The 18,618-nt window shown below is 46.8% G+C and overlaps 1 protein-coding gene across 5 annotated transcripts in view; it reads left to right on the top strand.

The window, feature by feature from the left end:
- Positions 1-18,618, top strand: part of TRERF1 (transcriptional regulating factor 1) — a 197,358-nt gene that overhangs the window by 113,471 nt on the left and 65,269 nt on the right. For all 5 annotated transcript variants that reach the window (XM_045541945.1, XM_045541946.1, XM_045541943.1 and 2 more), the window contains exon 4: positions 17,187-17,301. The gene's annotated coding sequence lies outside the window, so the exon portion shown is untranslated. The remainder of the gene's footprint in view (positions 1-17,186; positions 17,302-18,618) is intronic.

Below are 18,618 nucleotides of genomic sequence, written 5' to 3'. Positions count from 1 at the left end.
TACATATCTTTTATCTCTTCTGTGGTAGAAGGCAGGGCCGGCCTATGGAAATCATTCATCTGTATTTACTAATGAAAATCGGGGAAAATTGTGCTTCCCACATCACCTCTTCCTGGCAGTCCCTGAGTTACCAGTCGTGGACAAATATGTGCTTTGTCTAATCTGGTTTTCCCTCCCAGGTCGGCAATGGAGAGGGCTGGGCAGTAGGGAGCATGAGAGTATTTGCCAGCTCCTTTCCTTGCCTTCCAGATGGGGTTGGGTTTGGCCAGTAGGAGGCACCAGCAGGAGATCCAAGAACAGGAGGAGCACGCGGTTGGAGTTCTAATCCCCCTGCTCCCTCTGCTTCGGCTGCCTCTTGGCAGTGGCTGTCTCTTCCAGCTGCAGCCGAGGCCAGGCCTCAGACTCACTGGGCCCCAGCAACACTGCTCCCTCTCCTGCGGCTCAGACGCAGGGAATGACGTCCTGCTGGCGCCAGCCTCTGGGTGCTGCACCAAATATTGCTGGTTGCCCTAACCCTGCCCACACCTCTGTAACTGGCCCATGCATAAAATTATTTTCACTTAAACTCTTTCGAGTGTTATCTATAGTACCGTACTGAGAGTCAAACTTTCAGGCTTAGTTATCTATCCTAAAAGACAACCCCATGAATTTATCTGTGTTATTTTCTTGAAATAGGCATTTTGGGGGTTTTTTTTGCAGGGGGGAGGGGGCAGCATTCAGAAGAATTTGTAATAAAAAATAGCAGTCACCTGGTCCCTTCCCTTCTTAACTCAGTCCCACTCCTTTGAGGCAACCACCTTTCGCTCTCAATTATTTTTTCTTGGCATTTACCTCCATATTTTAAATAATGTGCTTTAATTTTACTCCTATTTTAGAAATTATCTGCTGACTTCCTGTTATTATAGATGACAATTTAACTCACTTATACCCCCCTTCTCCCTCCCCTCCCCACATCCTCACAACATAGTTATATCATTATTTATAGTTCCTCTATTCGGTTACTTTTACAAGTAAGATTCTTACTATCATATTTCTTGTTTCTTAACATTACCTGTTCAGTAAGATGACGATACTAGCTTGCCTTCCACTTTCCAACTTCTGTCATCTCTGCTTTACTTTTATATTGTTAATATTGATAGCATTTGCATTTTTATTTTGTAACTGCCTTTTAATCTTCTATACTGTATGTACAGATTGATTTCAAAGGCTGAAAAACCAGCAGATAGGGTTTATGTTATTGTGAATGTATTATGTAAACAGTAAGTTGCACATTGACAATCCAGCCTCAGATGTACTTATTTGATTTGCCTAGTGATTTTTTTTAAGGTTTTCAGCCAACATGTAAAAATTGGTAGAGTCTCCATAAAAAATTTAGTTTGGGGTTTTGTAAATCAGAGGGTTTAGCACATACAGTCTGACTTTCCGTGTGTGTGTGTGTGTGTGTGTGTGTGTGTGTGTGTGTGTGTGAGTGTGAGTGCAGTAACACTGTGCTGGAGGCCACACGCCTGCCCTGCTTTGCCACCGCCCCTGCCACTCACACAGTGGATGCCAGTGCTCCAGTACCTGACCTGCTTGTTTATTTGCTTACTTACCTGATCCCGAAGTCATTTAATTGTGTGACTGATGCCTGATATATTATTCTCTTTGGAATCAAGTAGTATATTATGAATACTTTCTTATATAGCTTTTTATTTTTCCAAGAGTTTCTAATTGCCTTTTTTAAAAAAAACCATTTGCTGTTATCATATCCTCTTTCTTTTTCTCTCAAACTCTCAAACCAGTTGGGTATTTTATATATTCCCCTTTCTCCCAGGGTGCTCTATTCTCACATTTGACCTGGTTGCCCTCTAGGCCTGTGACAGAGCTGTCCTCTGGGATTCCCTGTTCTATTTTACTAGGTTGGTTCTACTGCTTCCTGGATCTCATATCTGTTGGGGGTGGGGGGCGCATTCAGTTCCTCCAGAGAAGGAAATTCCATATTTTTGCTTAGGAGAGTAGATACCTGGCTGCCTCATGAGCTACCTGTGGAGGGCTCGACTCTTGTGACTTCAAATTTCATAAAAATTCCCCCCTTTTCAGGCTCATATGTGATTCCTACCCTCTGTTGTTCTGGCATCTCTGAGTTGTGAGCCTCTGGGTATTCTGCTGGGCTGATGGACTCCTTAATATTTGGGTCTGCTCCAGGGCAGGCTTCCTATGCCTGCATCATCAGCTTCTAATCTTCCACATTTTGTCTGTTTTTCACAAAGTTGTCCCTGTCTCTGCCATAGGTAGCCCTCGCCTGTCCCCATTGTTGTTTGGATTTTTTATACCTTTAAAAAAATATTCTTGTACTTTCGCCATGGTGGTGATGTGTCCAGATAGGGTATAAGTGAATGCAGGTTATTTGTTGTCTATCTGTAATATTAGGTTATGCTCATGAATTGATCTCAACTCCCCCATGAATCTGTTCAAATTTTTGGCCTACCTCAATTTAAGAGCTAACAGGTTAAACTCTCTACCATCTGAAGTAGAGGCTTTTAATGCTAAATGTACCTTCTTTAGGATTTAGGAGAGGTTTCTTGTTTATAGTATGTCCATACTTTTTTTTTTTTTTTTTAACAGTCAAAGTTAGATCTTGTATTGGTTAGGGCAACATTAGCTGCTATAATCATCTCCCAGATTTCAGGAGTGTCACATGAAAGAAGTTTATTTCTTGCTCTCAGAACAGTCAAATGCAGGCGTTTCTGGGTGTGACTGGCTTTTCTCCACAAAGTAACTTAAGCGATCCAGGTGCATCTTGCATCTTGGGACTCTGCTACACCTGGAACATGTGTGCATTGTCAACGGAGGCAGTGTCATTCCCCAGGGGGCAAAGATCTTAGCAGCTGAAAAATCTTACATCTTGATCCATAAATCACAGACATACATATGGTATGTAAATAGATATGGAGTATGTCTGTGGTATGAAAATTTCATGGAGGAAGGCAATTAGGGGGAAAAAAAGTCTCCTCAGGCGGGCAATAATGAAAAAGGATTGGGAAACACTGCTACACGCCTGTGAGGCCTTTGCTTTCAGGTAGAAGGGAAACAGGAGATAGAAAGGGCTCTCCCACTTCTTAACCACCTTGACCCAGAAGTTACTTGGCCCACCTGTCGTTGGTGAGCACTAGTCAGGGAGTCCTACCTTGCTGCAAGAATTGCTGGGAAGTGTAATCCCTGGCTGGACAACTGCCTCTAAGTGACAATTCTCAGCTACTGAAGGAGGAGCACAGATACTGGAGGATGGTTGGCCTCCTAATACAGGGATCAGAAAATGTTATTGTAAAGGGCTAAGCACTAAATATTTTGGGCTTGCAGCTATGTGGTCTCTATTGAAGCTACCCAGCTCTGCTCATTGCAGCTGGAAGCAGCCATTGAGGATATTCAAATGAAGGGGCGTGGCCGTGTTCTGGTAAAGCTTCATTTACATGACCAGGTGAGTATCCCTAGAGCTGATGTCCATTCTGGGGTTTTCCAGTTGTCCACATTGCATCTGCTTCTCAGGACCTAGCCCAGATTTCTAGGGCCTAACCAGAACCTGGAGCTTCCTCTCAACTGAATGAGGAGGGTTAGTCTCTGTTTTTTCCACTAAGAAGAGTAGAATATGACCATCTACAAGGTGAGGTGTAGAGGTCATAAGTCTGGGGAAAGGAAATAAATGTTGCATGTGACAGTCTGATACCAGCCATCCCATATCCACCCAGAGTGCCTGCAACATGGTTGTAAGTGCTCAGAATAGTTCTAGTATTCAATGCTGGGGGGTGGCTCTAAAGTGCCTATATTAGGTGAAATAAGCCCTCAGAGAATATGGGCCTCTGCCTCTCATAGCATTAGGAAATACACCACAATTTTCAGTGGGTCATTATTCAATGGTTAAAACTAATATTTACAAAGAGCTTTTAATAACATGACAAAATGCTTATGTTATAAACAGGATACAAAATTATATATACAATATGATCTCAACTATAATGTCTAAAAAGTTTAGCCAAAAAAAAAAGAGAAAAATATTCTGACCAAGTGGCAGGATTTATGATTCTTTTTATTTTGTATATAGGTAGTTTTATAGTTTCAAAAACTATTGAGGAGGAAGTTAGTGCTGAGTGAGAATGTTAATGAAGTTGTCTGCTACTTGTACACTCACAAACATGCACCTGAGAATGTCATCCAAAATGCTGTTAGAACAAAACTATGAGGCAGCCCCTCCTTCCTACCCTCCCCCAGATTAGAAAAGCTGCTTTGGATAGCGACCAGGGAAGGGTTCTTTCTGGCTGGCTTCTGCGCTGAGACATTTCCCTCATTTCTGAGTGATGAGAACCTCACCTAGATTCTCTTTCCGCTTAGGCGGGACCAGCCTCTCTGGATGAATCAGCGAGATTATCAGTGGGGGAGGAGGGGCGTGCTGGGGTTAACTGCATGCCAGAGTCGTTGGTCATCTTGGCCACCTCCCTGGATCTGTAGAGTTAAACTTGACTTTGGGGAGAAATGAAATCGCTTGCAATTTGAAGTGCTGTCTGTGCTGACCAGTAGCCTGCTCCCCCATCCCCAGTGGAGCAGAGAACTACCTGTTCTGTGGCAGTTATCAAATCTGAGATCATACTGAAACAGCCTCTTATTTTCTAGGCCTCTTTGGTTCCTTGTTTGCATCTTCCAGGTATTGTACGGTTGGGTCTGGTGTCCTCTCTCCCCGCCACCCCACCTGAGTCCTTCCTCTTTAGCCCGTGGCTGTGTTTCTGCTGGTGATCCCATTCTTGATCCCTGAGCTGTCCACACCCTGGCTTCAACCTGTGTCCTCCACACTTGTCAGACCTGCTGCATTCTCCAGCCTTGTGCCCCTTTGCCATGACAGGCTGGCTCCTGTCCCCTGACCCAGGGCCCCACCCTCACTCTTCAGGGACTGCAGCTGCTTGGAGGCACCCCCATGACCTCGTGCATTTGACCTCCTCCGTCTCTACTCCAGGAGCCCCTCTTTAGCTCCAGAGTAGCTTAGGGTAACCTTATCTCAGCTTCTTTGCCTCCACCCTTGCTCCTGTGTTCTGGGAGCCGATCCTAGCACCCTTGGGTTTCATCCCAGCATGCATAGCTCCGTACCTGGGTGTGACAGATGTGCCCTCTGGAAGGGTCACATTCCGGCCGGCACACAGCACTAATAAGTCCTCGGTGTGTGCTTCTGTGAGTACCCACGCTTCTTATCGTGACTTGCAAGGCCCTACACCCGGGTTTCTCAACCTTGGTGCTGTTGACATTTGGGGCCAAATAATTAATTCTGTGTTAAGAGGGACTGTCCCTGCGCATTGTAAAATATTTAGCAGCATCACTACCCACCAGATGCCAGTAGCCCTTCCCAGTTGTGACACAGAAATGTTTCCAGACACTGGCAAATGTCCTCTGGAGGGCAAAGTCACTCCAGGTGGAGAACCACTGCCCTACATGATAGGGACCCTCCTCCCCCTGCCCTCCTGCCCCTCCTGCCCACTGTGCATCTGCCATATCCTGACTCATCCCTGCTTCCGGCCCTTGCCAGAACTGTCCTGTTGCTTTGAATGTTCTCTTCTCAGGTCTTCGCCTGCTGCTCATTCAGGCCTCAGCTCAACTGACACCTCCTTACTGAGGCCTTCCCTAAGCATCCTGTGTAACCAGCCCAGTTGCTCTGTCATGTTTTTATTTCTGTTTCATTTGTTTCTTAATCATCCTTATTTCCTACCACTTTCCTCCTGGTTCTCACTGTCCCAGCCACACTGTCCTTCTTCCAGTTGCTCAGTCACATCAGGGCTGTGCCCACCACAGAGCCCTGCTGCCCCCTGTCCTGGAAATGCTCTTTCCCCGGATCTCCCCGTCATTCACCCACCTCCTTCAGGTCTTTGCTCAGGTGTCACCTTCTCAGAGAGGCCCCCTTCCCCGACTGCTTCTCATTTCCCTCTTTGCCACAGCATCTATAACCATCTAGTCCTACTATTAATATGTATTTTAATTATAATTATTTATTTTTATTTTCCTCTCCCCCTGTTAAAATGAAATCTCCATGAGATCAGGGAATTTTATCTTCTTTGTTCACTGTTGTATGCCAGTCACCGAGACCGATGCCTAGCACATAATAGGTGCTCAACAAATATAATAATTTTTTTTTTTTTGATGCGTGAGTTTTATTTTGCAAGGCTTACTGGGACCTCTGCCCTAGCTTAACTGTGGACATTCAAAAGCATTGGGTGAGCTTGGCTTCTTGTGAAACCAGGGACTTAGGCTGATAAAGAGTTTGCAATCAGGGTAGAGTCATACTCTAAAGCATGTTTTCCTGTGAATAGGGATGTTTACAAAGCACAAAGCAGAGAAATTGCTAATAGTTCTTCTTTTACTGGCATTGGCCAGAGTTCTGACTTTAGCTGCAGTTTATACTTACTGTGCTTTTGGTTTTTATTTCCTAATATGTACGTGTGCTTGCCTAAAAGTAGTTATTAGTTTGTCTTTAATTATAAGCCACGCAAGGTCAGGACCACCACTGTACAGCCCCCCAGAAAGGGCCCCGTTTGATAAGTACAAATAAAAGCCGTATGGCCTGACCTCTGCTGTTCCCCAGCCCCCAGAGTCTTTTCTCTCTCCTCTCTGCTTGCTCCTGGTCTCACTCCTTTGCTTTTCCTCTTACCGGGCTCTCTTCCTTGCCTCCAAGCTCCCGTTGTTACCTCCATGGCCCGTAAAGATCATGTCTCCCAGAAGCAGAATGAAAGTGAGTTGGCAGCACCTCCCCTCTTGGAGCCCAGGAAGCCCTGAATATGACCAGACTGAAGGGTTTCCAAGGCTCAGAGCCCAGATAGCCTGACATTTGGAAATTCAAGGCCGTTCCAGGAAGCCCTACCCCATATGCCTTCAGGGACTAGGCAAACCCTGCCAGCCTCCCCCGTAGGTTCTCCCTCACATGGTCACAGTGCCAGAAATCCCACCCCTCAGCAGAGGCTCTTGGGTCTTCAAGGGAATTCCCTGTTCCAGAGCACACGTCCCGGGAGAGGGCACGGCCCACCCCCACCTGCATCCTGGCAGGGGTTACTGAAGGCTCCGATTTGGAGGCAACCAATGGAGAGGGGTGGGTGGGAGAGTTGAAGGTTGCAGAGAAGACCCTCCCTCCAGCTTATGTAATTGCTCCAAGGAGGGAGGGGTGCGGGCCCAGCAAGTGAGTTCCCGGCTGCTTGTCATGTGAAGAAAACTGATGTGAACGACACTTTCCTCCTCTGCTTCCTGCCTGCCTTTTTGTTCTTTGTATCGTGAATAATATGAATCTAGGAGCCTCATACTCAGAGTTATTTTTACAAGGTCTCCTCTCCGCTTCAGATGACTCAGAGCTGGGCCTTCTCTTGACGTTCCTTGGGAAGCACTGGAGAGACACCGAGCCCCAGGCGATCTTGGGGTCACAGTGGTTATCCTGGCCCCTGAGCTGTCCTGTTCTTCTTGTCCTGGAGCCATGTCCACCTGAGGGAGGAGCTGGGGGCCGGAAGGAGGGCCTCTCGGAAGGCAAACTCTTCTCCTGGTTCCCCTCCCTGCCCAGCCAGCCCTGACTTTTTCTCACCATCTTTTCCTGCCTCCACAGAAACACTCAGGCCCGTGTGCCAGCCTGGAGATGAGCAGCGGGCACTGCCCCCAGGGTGGGTGCTGCAAGCTATGGGGAGACAAGGGGGAGTTGCAGGCCTAAAAGGCTGGTGGCTCTAGTCTAAAGGCAAGAAAACAATTTGGGCAGTTGCCACCAGGCACTAAGAGAAAGGAGGATTATTAGTGGAACCTATTTTCTTATCTGTCTGCCCCCACTGCCCGTGTGTTCCCGGAGCATAGGGGCTGCCTTTTCCTTACTGCTTCTTCCAAACACTGTGCCTGGCGCTAAGACCCAGGGAATATGTTCGAATGGGTGAATTGGTGAAAGGGAAGCTCCTTTCCATGTGCAAAGTTCAATTACCTGGTCGTGAGTATGGCACAGACCCACGTGCCTGTGGAGCATGGAGGGTTCTGTATGTGTTCCAGAAGGTGCAGATGCCCAGACTTAGGCACTGCATGGACCAGAAGTTGTCGTCACACTCAACACAGGTATTGTCTCATTGGCCCCATCATAACTTCTCTGAGAGGGAGGGGATGTGGTTTCCATTTTCCAGATGAGAATAACAAGGATCAGAGAGATTGGGTGGCATGCCCAGTGGCATGCATTTAATAAGAGGCACAGGTGGATTATTTTGCCCTAAAACTGCTGACTCCATGACCCTATGTTGCCCTAAATCCTTAGGAACCCCACAAGTAGAGGCTTCCTTGTTTTTGAATAAGACCCCACAGCTCTGCTTCAGACGTAGCTGCAGTGCATCCTTCTGGGAGAACCTGCCCTTCACCTGCTGTTCTGCCTGTAGCAGAATAGCTGGGTCTCCTCCATCCGCTGCCCAACAACCTTGGGAGAATCATGATGGGAATTCTGAGCCCCACTCAGACTCCTCTTCTCCGATGGCTTTGAGGAAAAGGATATGATTAGGGGATATGCCCTTTCCCCTCCTGGTAATCTGCCCTAGCCCTGGCTCCCTTTCCTGCTGTCTTCTACCAGAACACGCAGTCCCCAGTTTAAAACCAAGGTGGATGGAAAAGGTTTCAAGTTGATCATTTGGAATTCAGAATGCGTTTTCCCACAGAAGTACCTTGAACATGACACTTGGTTTCCCCATGATATATCTTGAATAGGATATTAATAGCATTGGCCCAGTAGAGAATTATTAATATTAATATTAATGATTTAGTTAATTGATTAATTAATAGTAAGCCGTCACCATCTCTTGCCTGGAAGACTGCAATAGCTTTTTCCATTCCTGTCCTGCTGTAGTTTCTTGTCCATGTGAAAAGTTAATGAAACCCCTGTCTCCCCTGCTCACAGACCTCCCATGGTTTTCTTTGCCCCTGACCTGACCCTGCCTTCCTTGCTGACCTCACCTGCCAACTCCCTCCACCCAAGGACCCAGCATCCGCTGTCCCCTCGGCCTGGGACTGTCTTTCCTCCCCGAGTCATTTAGTTCAGTCTCAGTTTATTCAGGTCTATGCCCAGATGTCACCTCTTCAGGTGACCTTGGAGAGGCCCTGCCCGTCCGCCATCATTCCTCTGCCCCCTGCCCATCTCCATCACTCCTTTCCAACACTAGACAAGTACCCAACACATAGTAGGTGTGCAGTAAACACTTATAAATAAATAGGTGAATGAACAAATGAATGAATGATATATCTACACCTAACCAACTGCAGATTGTGGTTTCTATGCAGAATTTGTCACACATTCCAAACATCAATGCCAAAAATGTTTCTTCCTTTCCTAGCCCTTGGGATTTGAAGTGTAGGGACTTCATTTTAGTAATGAGTATGTGGATTATTTTGGAAACCAGGACTTCTTATTCTACATTCTTGGCAAAAATAGATACCTGTTTGCTTAGAGAGTAGCTTCTCAGGGTTCTGAAGGCATCTCAGGGTTCTGAAGGCATCTCAGGGTTTGGCATTGGGGTCGGGGGGTGCTTTGGTCTCATTAGTCTCCTGGTATCAGTTTTACTGAGACTGGCTGTGTTGATTACTCTAGAACAGAGCTTCTCAACCTCAGCACTACTGACATTTTAGACCGGATAATTACTTGCTGTGGAGGCTGTCCTGTGCTTTTCAAGATGTTTAGCAGCATCCTTGGCCTCTACCCATTAGATGTTAGTAGAAATCTCCAGCTGTGACAACCAAAAATGTCTCCAGACATTGCCAAGTGTCCCTTGAGGGGCAAAATCACTCCTGGTTGAGGACTGCTGCTCTACCGTGTACAGAAAGCCCACAACAAAGAATTATCCTGCCCACAGTGTCAGTAGTGCCAAGGTTGAGCTACCCGCTCTAGAGAGCTCTGTCCAATAGAGCACTCTGTACTGAGGGACATGTTCCATTCAGTGCTGTCCAGTGTGGTGGCCACTAGCCACATGTGGTTACTCAGTGCCACTGAAGAACTGAGTTGAGTTTATTTAATTTTAATTAATATTAATTTAAATAGCCACTTGCTCTCTGTAGCTACTGTACTGGACAACACAGTTCTAGAGAGGCCAGTGCTGCTCACACTTTGTGCAGGTGAATTATCTGGGGATAGCAGAGTCTGATTCAGCAAACTTCGGGTGAGAACTGAGAGTTTATAAATTCCCAGGGGATGCTGAGGCTACTGGTCTTATAACCACATTTTGGGTAAGATGGTCTAAGTCTCTAACGCAAAGAGCATTTTGCACATATAACACAGAAATGGTATTTCTGCCACCTGCAAGAGCTTGTTAAATGACACAGTGGCATGTCTATGTGGTGATAGAAAAAATATAATCTGTGGAGTCGGACAGATACTGGTTTGAATCTGCTGTTAATCAGCTGTGTGCCCTGGGCAATTTACTTAACCTCTCTGAGCCTCAATCTCCTTGTGTGTAAAATAAAACAGAAATTATTCCTACCTTGCAGTGTGATTCTGAGATAGTGTATTTGAAAGCCCCGTGCCTGGCACGTACTAGGCACTTGGTAGATACATTGTACCAGTTGTTTTTGATTCATGCAAAGTAAAGGTATCCTTTACACAAATCAGCCCTGCCTTTTAGGCTGTGTCTGGGGACCACCCATCTCAGAATAACCCAGCATGTTCTTTTAAAAAACAGGTCCCTGGGGCCCAGCCCAGACCTAATGAGTTAGAGTTTCTCATAGTGGGACCCAGGAAGCTTCATTGTTTATCCATTCATCAGTTCGTGGACATTTGGGTCATTTCCACCTTTTTGACTGTTGTGAACAAGCTGCCAGGAACATTTGAGTACCTGTTTTCAGTTCTTTGAGTATATACATAGGAGCAGAATTGCTGGGTCACGTGGTAGTTCTATGTTTGACGTTTTGAGGAACCACTAAAGTTCTCCCTGGTAGCTGCACCCTTTTCCATCCCTGCCGGCAACGCACAGGACTCAGATTTCCCCACACCCGCCCCGACACGTGTTATTGCATTTCTCTGGTCATGGCCAACCTAGTGGGTGTGCAGGGAATCTCCCTCCTTCCCAAGTTCCCCCGGTGGTCCCTGCAGACGCTCAAGTTAGAGAAGCACTGCTTTGTGGAGAGCTCACCCTTCAGTTAGTTCAGTGGGAGTCTGCTTCTCCCGGGGTCCTGGGACTCACTCCAACGGTGCTTTCCTTTGTCTGGTGAAACCCAGCGGGGAGCTGGAGTTGTTAGTTGTGTGCTGTTTTAATAGTGGTTGGATTTTTTTTGTCCCCTCCTCTTAGTAAGGGTAACCGACTGGGAAGGGACAGCTTGCTGGGAAAGCCAGATCAGGACAGATGACCCGCCCCTATGAGTGAGCTCCCCGCCCCAGTGCCCCACGGGCAAGTTTCTGCAGAGCACCTCTACCTGTCCACCTGGGCTGGTCTGGAAAGCCTGTCCCAACAGGAACCGGCTTCGAACTCTCCTGTTTTAGTAAATTTAATGTGAAATTTTGCATTCTGCTGTGTTGCGTAGCTGGGCCTGTTTTAATTAAAAATTAGTGGATTTCACTCCACATATTTAAGTGTATTTCAAGAAGACATGGAGTTAATCCTGTGACTCTGAGGATGAAGTTGGTAAACCAGGATAAGGGGACAGAGGAGTGTGAGGGGAGGGGGCTGTACGGGGAGTACTTACTTGATGAAAGGAATAGTTTTCCTCTTCAACAATGAGGATTTTGTTTTCTTCTTCCGGAATTTCCTCAGAATTAATCTCTAGGGTGGAGAACAACACTTAGACGATACATTGTATATGCAGGCAAAGGGAGCAAGGTCCTGCTACAACTCCCTGAGCCATTTAGAGATTGTTCTGAATCTAGGACGTAAGCCAGGCCTCTTCTTGAAGTCAGCGGTACTCAGCTTTGGTCACGTCTCAGAACCACCGGGCAGGCTTTAAACACTGTTTAACAGGTTGCGGTGGGACCCAGGCATCTGTGTTCGCTAAAGCTCCCCAGGTGATTCTGATTTCAGGTCAGGACTGAGAGCCTCGGTGCTGGGCCATCAGACATAATGGTGAAAAAGCTGACATAGCCCATGCCCTAGTAAAGCTTACAGTCCGACTGGGGAGACCAATTTATTAATCACATAATTCATTAATTAATTGCAAGTGTGATAAGTGCTGCTGCCCACTTAAATTTCTGGAGCGTTGGAGATGTCTCACTGAAGCTATAATCTGAAAGATAAGTAAACATTAATGAGAGGAGAGCTGGGAAAAGAGCATCCCAGGCAGAGGGACCAGCATGTGCAAAGGCCCTGCAGTAAGAAAGGGCTCGATTGGAGCTGTGAGCTAGGGGGTGGCAGGGCTGAGGTTGGAGAGCAGATGGTGGCCTGTTGTCCGTTGCTGGCCTGTCGTGATGTGACCATCTGACGTGCTCTCAGTGTTTGAGCTGCTCTGATACTGATGTGGAAGGCCCAAGCTTTCCTGCTCTGGAATGAGCAGATGCATGAAGGCCTGATTAAGTGATCTGCCTGTGTCTCACCATGGTCTGGGCAGGACCCCCCTTCTGCAGCGAATGAAAATTCTTCTTTTCTCAGCCTCCATGGCGGTGGAGGTGGGGCATCCAAAGAAGCTTCCAGGCCTCACTTGAAAATGACCTCTCCTTCCGTCATCTCTGTGTAGGAGAACTCGTTTGACAGAATGGTAGATCCCCAAGTGTCTGGAGTCTGAGACTTCGCATTGCATTGATTACTCTCTGCTCTTTCTTGGACGCTTTGGAGATCCTGCTTCACAGTTAATTCCTCCTCCTCCCCATTTTCCTTCCCTCTCCCAACCCCCGCTCCTTTTTCTTCTTTTGAAAATCTGTGCCAATGTCTAATGTATTGTGGGTGGAATGGAGGGAATTCTTCACACCTCATTCGGGCCTGCTTCCCATTTCGGAAGCCTCAGAGTTTATATCCTGTGTCCCTCCCGTCCCCGGGACGAACCCCCCATCCCCTGTCTGGTGGGGTGTGAGCTGTTCTGTTCGTTCCAACTGCCTTGTGGCTGAGGAGAACCCTTTGTCTTTGATTTGGGGTTTTAGATACCCATTTAAAGAGCTCACTTAGGGCCGTGCACGCGTGGCTCACGCCTGTAATCCTAGCACTCTGGGAGGCCGAGGTGGGAGGATTGTTTGAACTCAGGAGTTCGAGACCAGCCTGAGCAAGAGCGAGACTCTGTCCCTACTAAAAATAGAAAGAAATTAGCTGGACAACTAAAAATATATATAGAAAAAATTAGTCGGGCATGGTGGTGCATGCCTATAGTCCCAGCTACTCGGGAGGCTGAGGCAGGAGGATCGCTTGAGCCCAGGAGTCTGAGGTTGCTGTGAGCTAGGCTGACGCCACGGCACTCACTCTAGCCCGGGCGACAGAGTGAGACTCTGTCTCGGAAAAAAAATAAAGAGCTCACTTTGATATATTAGAGTTTCTCCCTCCCCAAGACTCTTAAATCCTGATTCCTCCCCAGCTCTAACAGCAGCGTGGTATGTGAAGCAGTGTTTGTCGCTGCCCCCGTTGTACAGAAGGGAGACTGAGGCTCAGCGTGGGTGGTGGGACGGTTGTGCCCTTGCCTGCTGGCCTGCTGGCTGGGGGTGTGGTGATGATTAAAGGGGATGCGCTTTGGCACTTCAAGCCCTAGCTCCACACTCAGTTCTGTGGCCCTGGGCAAGTCGCTGGGCCTCAGTTTTCTCACTTACAAAATGGTGATCCCAGCAGTGACTGCAGGATTATTATATTAAATAAACCTGGAGGCACTGTCTGGGGAGTCCAGCAACATGCCTGGCCTAAATGGTAGCTGCTCCACCTCCTCTGCCATCTGGGATTCGGCTGTTTGTCTTGGGGATCCTGGTTCTTAGTGGTGGGGACAGAACTGGAACCAGAGCCCAGGTTCGCTGGCTTCTGTCCCTGAGCTCCTGGGTGGAGTGATTTGTAAATCCTCCGGATGGTAGCTGGATTGCCCTGAGATCCCTCAGCACAGTGACTGGGGGGCTCTTGAGGGCACAGACCTAGAAACAGTCAGTCCTCGGGACCCCTGGTCAGTGACGGCCGACCCCGAGCCCTCGCAGAGCTGCCCTGCAGCCCCAGTCCTGACTGGGAAACCCTTGTGGATTCCTCTTGATTTTCACGTTGTGGGGCGGGCATGTCTGTCCCCAGGGCTGCCACTTATCCAGGGCCTGTTGGGAGCCAGGCAGCAGGCTCAGTGTGGGACCTGCGTTCTCACTGATCTCCCTGAGCCCCCTGCAAGGAAAGCTTTGCTAACCCATTCCACAGACGAGGAACAAGGCCAGTGAAGAGCAGGGCCAGATATGAGCCCAGGTCTGCTTACTGCCAAAGCTCACGTGCTGTGCATGAAATTATGCGACCTTCCTTAAAGTGACACCCATGGTGAGTCCTCTCCAGCAATAATTGTAGTAGATGCTTGTCCACATCCCAAATCTCACACTTGCCGTCGGTCTTACATCAGCATTGACCAACTAATTTTACCATGGGCCAAACTGAATTTAACCAAGTTACCACTGTTGCAGAAAAAAGTGGGTAAGAATCCTAAAATTTGTTATACATTGGGAGGGAGGGCAAGGTGGCCCCTGTTCTGGATGTCTTATGCCAGTGTAAGAAGAGGGAGAATTTAGCAGTTAGGCACAATATGTTCCTGATTTGTGCTAGGTAACTCCTTGGGTGCCTTTTAAAATAAACCTCTGCCCATCTTTAATGCCTGTCTTGAATACCATAGTGCTTGGAGCATGGTGTGAGGTTAAAAACCAATGTAGCCTCCTTAAGGGCCTCCTTTCATAGCTAGAGCGTACAGTGCTCTTTCCTGTCACAGGACCTTTGCACAGGCTATTCATTGTGCCAGCAACACCCTTCCTCTCTATCCTTTCCCTCCTGCCTTCCCTACTTTGCTTCACGAATTTATTCTTAGCGCTCATATTAAACATTAATTCCTTAGGAAAGCACTACTGACCCTTTTCCATACTATGGCACATCTATTAATTATAGCTGCCGCCATGCCTCTTTAGGGCACCACTAACTGATAGTTATTTTTGACTTGCTAATGTTGGCTTCCTCCTCTAGGTTATAAGCTCCATGAAGGCAGGGGACACATTGGTCTCACTCGACTGTTTATGCCTAGTGCTTTGCACTTGCATAGTATGTGTTAGGCACCCAGCCAGCTTCGGTGGTCTGAATGGATGGTTGGATGGATGGATGGAGCTAGTTAATTTCTTTTCCTTAACTCCAGCCAATAATCTTTTCTTAGCAGGAAAGAAGAATTGTAATTATCTGTTTATATGTTTCTCTTGAGCCTCTTTGGAGAATAACCCATCTTTAGAAACCTAGAGCCTAGCCCCATGCCTTACACATAGTAAATGGCCAATAAAAATTGACTTATGTCAAGCATAAGTCTTGCCCATGAGACAAGCAAGCAGTTCCAAGGACTCACGCTGCTGCAGAGGAGCCTGGAGAGTTATTTTCACATAGTTGAGGGTAAAGATGGTGAATTTATTCATAGGAATCCTGTGCCATGATTTAGCTGCTTGATAAGGTCTGCTATTCAGGTTGCCAGTTACTGTATTGACTTATTTGTACATAAACAATTACTCCCCATAACCTTCTCTTCGCCAACATTCAGAGATAATGATATATAATCTTTGTAACATTACAGACATTGCTTCAAAAACATTCTGTTGCTATAGGAATGTTGGTGATGTGCTTATCTCTAGAATTTCATGAGCAACAAACTCCAAAATTGCAGATGATTTAGCATTTGAAGCAGAGAGAGTGTATGTGTGTTTGCATGAAAAAAACAAAACAAACAAGACTTTGAAAAGGGAAGTTTTTCTTCTGCAGAGTTATCTTCTTCTAAAGTTGAAAATAAGAACTACTTAAAAGCTGAGAGTTTAGAGAAATGAGTACTTTCTCTTAAACATTCAAATGGGTGAAAATGACTTGTAATGCCTCCCTCAAGTATTCAGGCAATCAGCAGTTAAAGGCTTTTTTTGGAGCTGGCTGTCACAGACAAAGGATTTCTCAATTTAAAAAAAAATCATTTTTATAGCATTAAATAGTAGGAATGAACGCCAGCAGCCCTCTTGACGCTTTGAAAATGATTTATTTTCTGAAATGTCCCAGTCCATTTTAATAGATGACTCTTTGTTCTTGTCATCCAGGGAGGTAGCTGCGGCCGGGGTTGCCATAGTTCGGGTTGGGAGGTTCAGGGTGTGGGCGAACAGGGCTCCAGGAGCAGCTCTCGGGGAGCTTCACGCGTTTGTTACCTGAACACAGCAGCAGGTTGGGGCCACCACCTACCTCCAGACAAGCCAGTGCCACACTTGCCCAGAGTCCCTGCTGCTATTCTCCCTCCCGGAGAGAGACTCTCCAAATGAACTTTCTGTAGTCCAGGGAGTGAATTTGAAATCATTTTTATTTCTAGCCTCCCTCTCTGAACCAAGGGAACAGTCAGGCATGGTAGGACAGCTGTGTCACGTACATCTTTACTCTAGCAGTGCTGTCCAGCTGTGCTTCATGGAACGGTGCTCTGTGCAGACTGGGTACAGGTCCACAAGAAAAGTATGGAAATTGAGAGTAAAGAGCCTAGAAACTTCCATACCGATTTGACAGAATAATGTATTGAATAATAAAAAAGTAGCCTTGAACGTTCTATGAATATCTTTTCATTTTATCCTGCTAGCAGTTCATTTTATTATATTTTATGAAAATATTTACCTGTGATGGTTTGGAAACTAAAAAGCAAACAAAACTGGTCCTTCCTCACAAGTAGTTGGGGAGGCTGTGCGCTATAGCAGGTGGAAGCTGCCGCAGCCCCCTCCGAAGCAAGTAGGCTGTTGGAAGAATTTGGGGAAATCACAGCACTTACAAATTATATTGTAATCAAACACCCCCCCCCCCCCCGTAACTGTTTCCTGACATCAGGGGCTACATTTAATTTGTCTTTGTGGCCTCATTCCTCGGTGCCCTGCCTGGCACACCGTAGGCCTTTTTGAAAACGTTTGTTGACCGCGTGCTTGCCTGTCTCCTGCCTCCCCGTGATGTGAGAGTGAGGCCAGCCTTGGGAAACCCCCTGGGGTTCACGTAGTGTCTTCTGCAGGATGGTGACGGAGAGCTAGGAGCAAAGTGATGAGACAGTGACCTTTCCTCCTTCTCTCCCCACAGAACCAGGTCTCCTCCTCCCACCTGCCGAGCAGCATGAGAGCAGCATGACTGGGCGGCCGCAGGAGACGCCCCCAGAGCCAGGCCCCCAACTCAGCCATCTGCTGCGGAGTTCAAGGTGAGCTTGTTTTCCTTCCTCCGGAAAGCTGAGGGATTTTCACGTTCACAAATTCTCTATGTCTTTGTAATCCCTTGCCACGTGCTAGAAGAACAGGGTTTCCTGGGACAAGGGTAGACTTACACAGTACCCGCCAGCCTAACAGGGTAAGGTGTGCTCATTTCGGTTAAGGGAGAGGCTGATGTGAGCAGAAAGGGCACTGAACTGAGTGTCTGGGGATGGAACTGTGGTTCTTCCTCCACCACTTCCTGAATGTGGGACCTGAACGGGTCTTGCAGGGATGAGTATCCAGGGAATTTTGGATGAAAGAATCTCTGGGCTAGGAGGGAACTGGAAAGCCTGCTCAGTCCGTGGTCTGAGACTCCCAGTACTGCCAGACAGACCCCTGTCCCACACAGAGTCCGAAGGGGCCTGAGATGGTCAGCCAGGCCATTTCCTAACCAGCATTAGACAGTTAATTGCTAGAAAGTTCTTCCTAATATTACGACAAATTCTGCCTCTCTTCATTTCTGTCTGCTGGTCTCTGCTCTGCCATTTGGAATCACAAAGACTGGACCTTCAAAGACTCTTCCACATGCCTTGCTCTCTTTGCATTTGACTCTGCCTTTCTTTTTTGTACAAATTCTCACGAGAGACTGACGCTGCTCACCTGTCCTTTCATGCCCTCTGTGTTGGAAAGGGCTTTATCACTTCCAGTGCCTGCCCCGCTGGTGGCTCACTCAACCTGTGTGGTCCTCAACAGAGAATCATTCGGCCGCCATTCCTTCTTCAGTGAATATGAAAAGCCTCCTTTGCGACAGGCACCGTGCTAGACTCTGGAGATACATCAGTGAACAAGAAAGATAAGGTCTGTGTCTTTTTTAGGACAAAACAGGTTTGGATCCTTGAAAAGAGTTTGAAATATGCATTGAGCTACTTCTGTGTGCTCCTTCACTCTTCAAATCTTTTCTATAAGAACTAAAAAAAATGTATATTTGTTAATTATTGGATATAGCTTTCTATATATGATCATTGAGATAGGTTAGTTCATTGTGCTGTTCAAATCATCTGCAATATATCCTTATCTGATTTTGTCTGATTAATCTATCAATTATTGAGAGAGGTGTATTAAAATTTCCCACTGGATTTGTCAGTTGCGTCTTGCAGAGCTGAAATTTTTGCTCTGTATATTTTAAGGAAATGCTATTTGGTGTGTAGATGTTTAGAATTGGTATATCTTATTGACAAATTAGGATTTATTTCTATCCTTACATGCTTTTAATTTTTTCTGCCCTTTCTTTTAGGTTGAGGTGTTCCCCCCAATTCCATTTTTTATCT

Source organism: Lemur catta, chromosome 2 (assembly GCF_020740605.2).
Source record: "Lemur catta isolate mLemCat1 chromosome 2, mLemCat1.pri, whole genome shotgun sequence".
NCBI classification, from domain to species: domain Eukaryota; kingdom Metazoa; phylum Chordata; class Mammalia; order Primates; family Lemuridae; genus Lemur; species Lemur catta.
The sequence above is the reverse complement of the archived record's forward strand: the minus strand, read 5'-3'. Positions and strand labels throughout refer to the sequence as shown.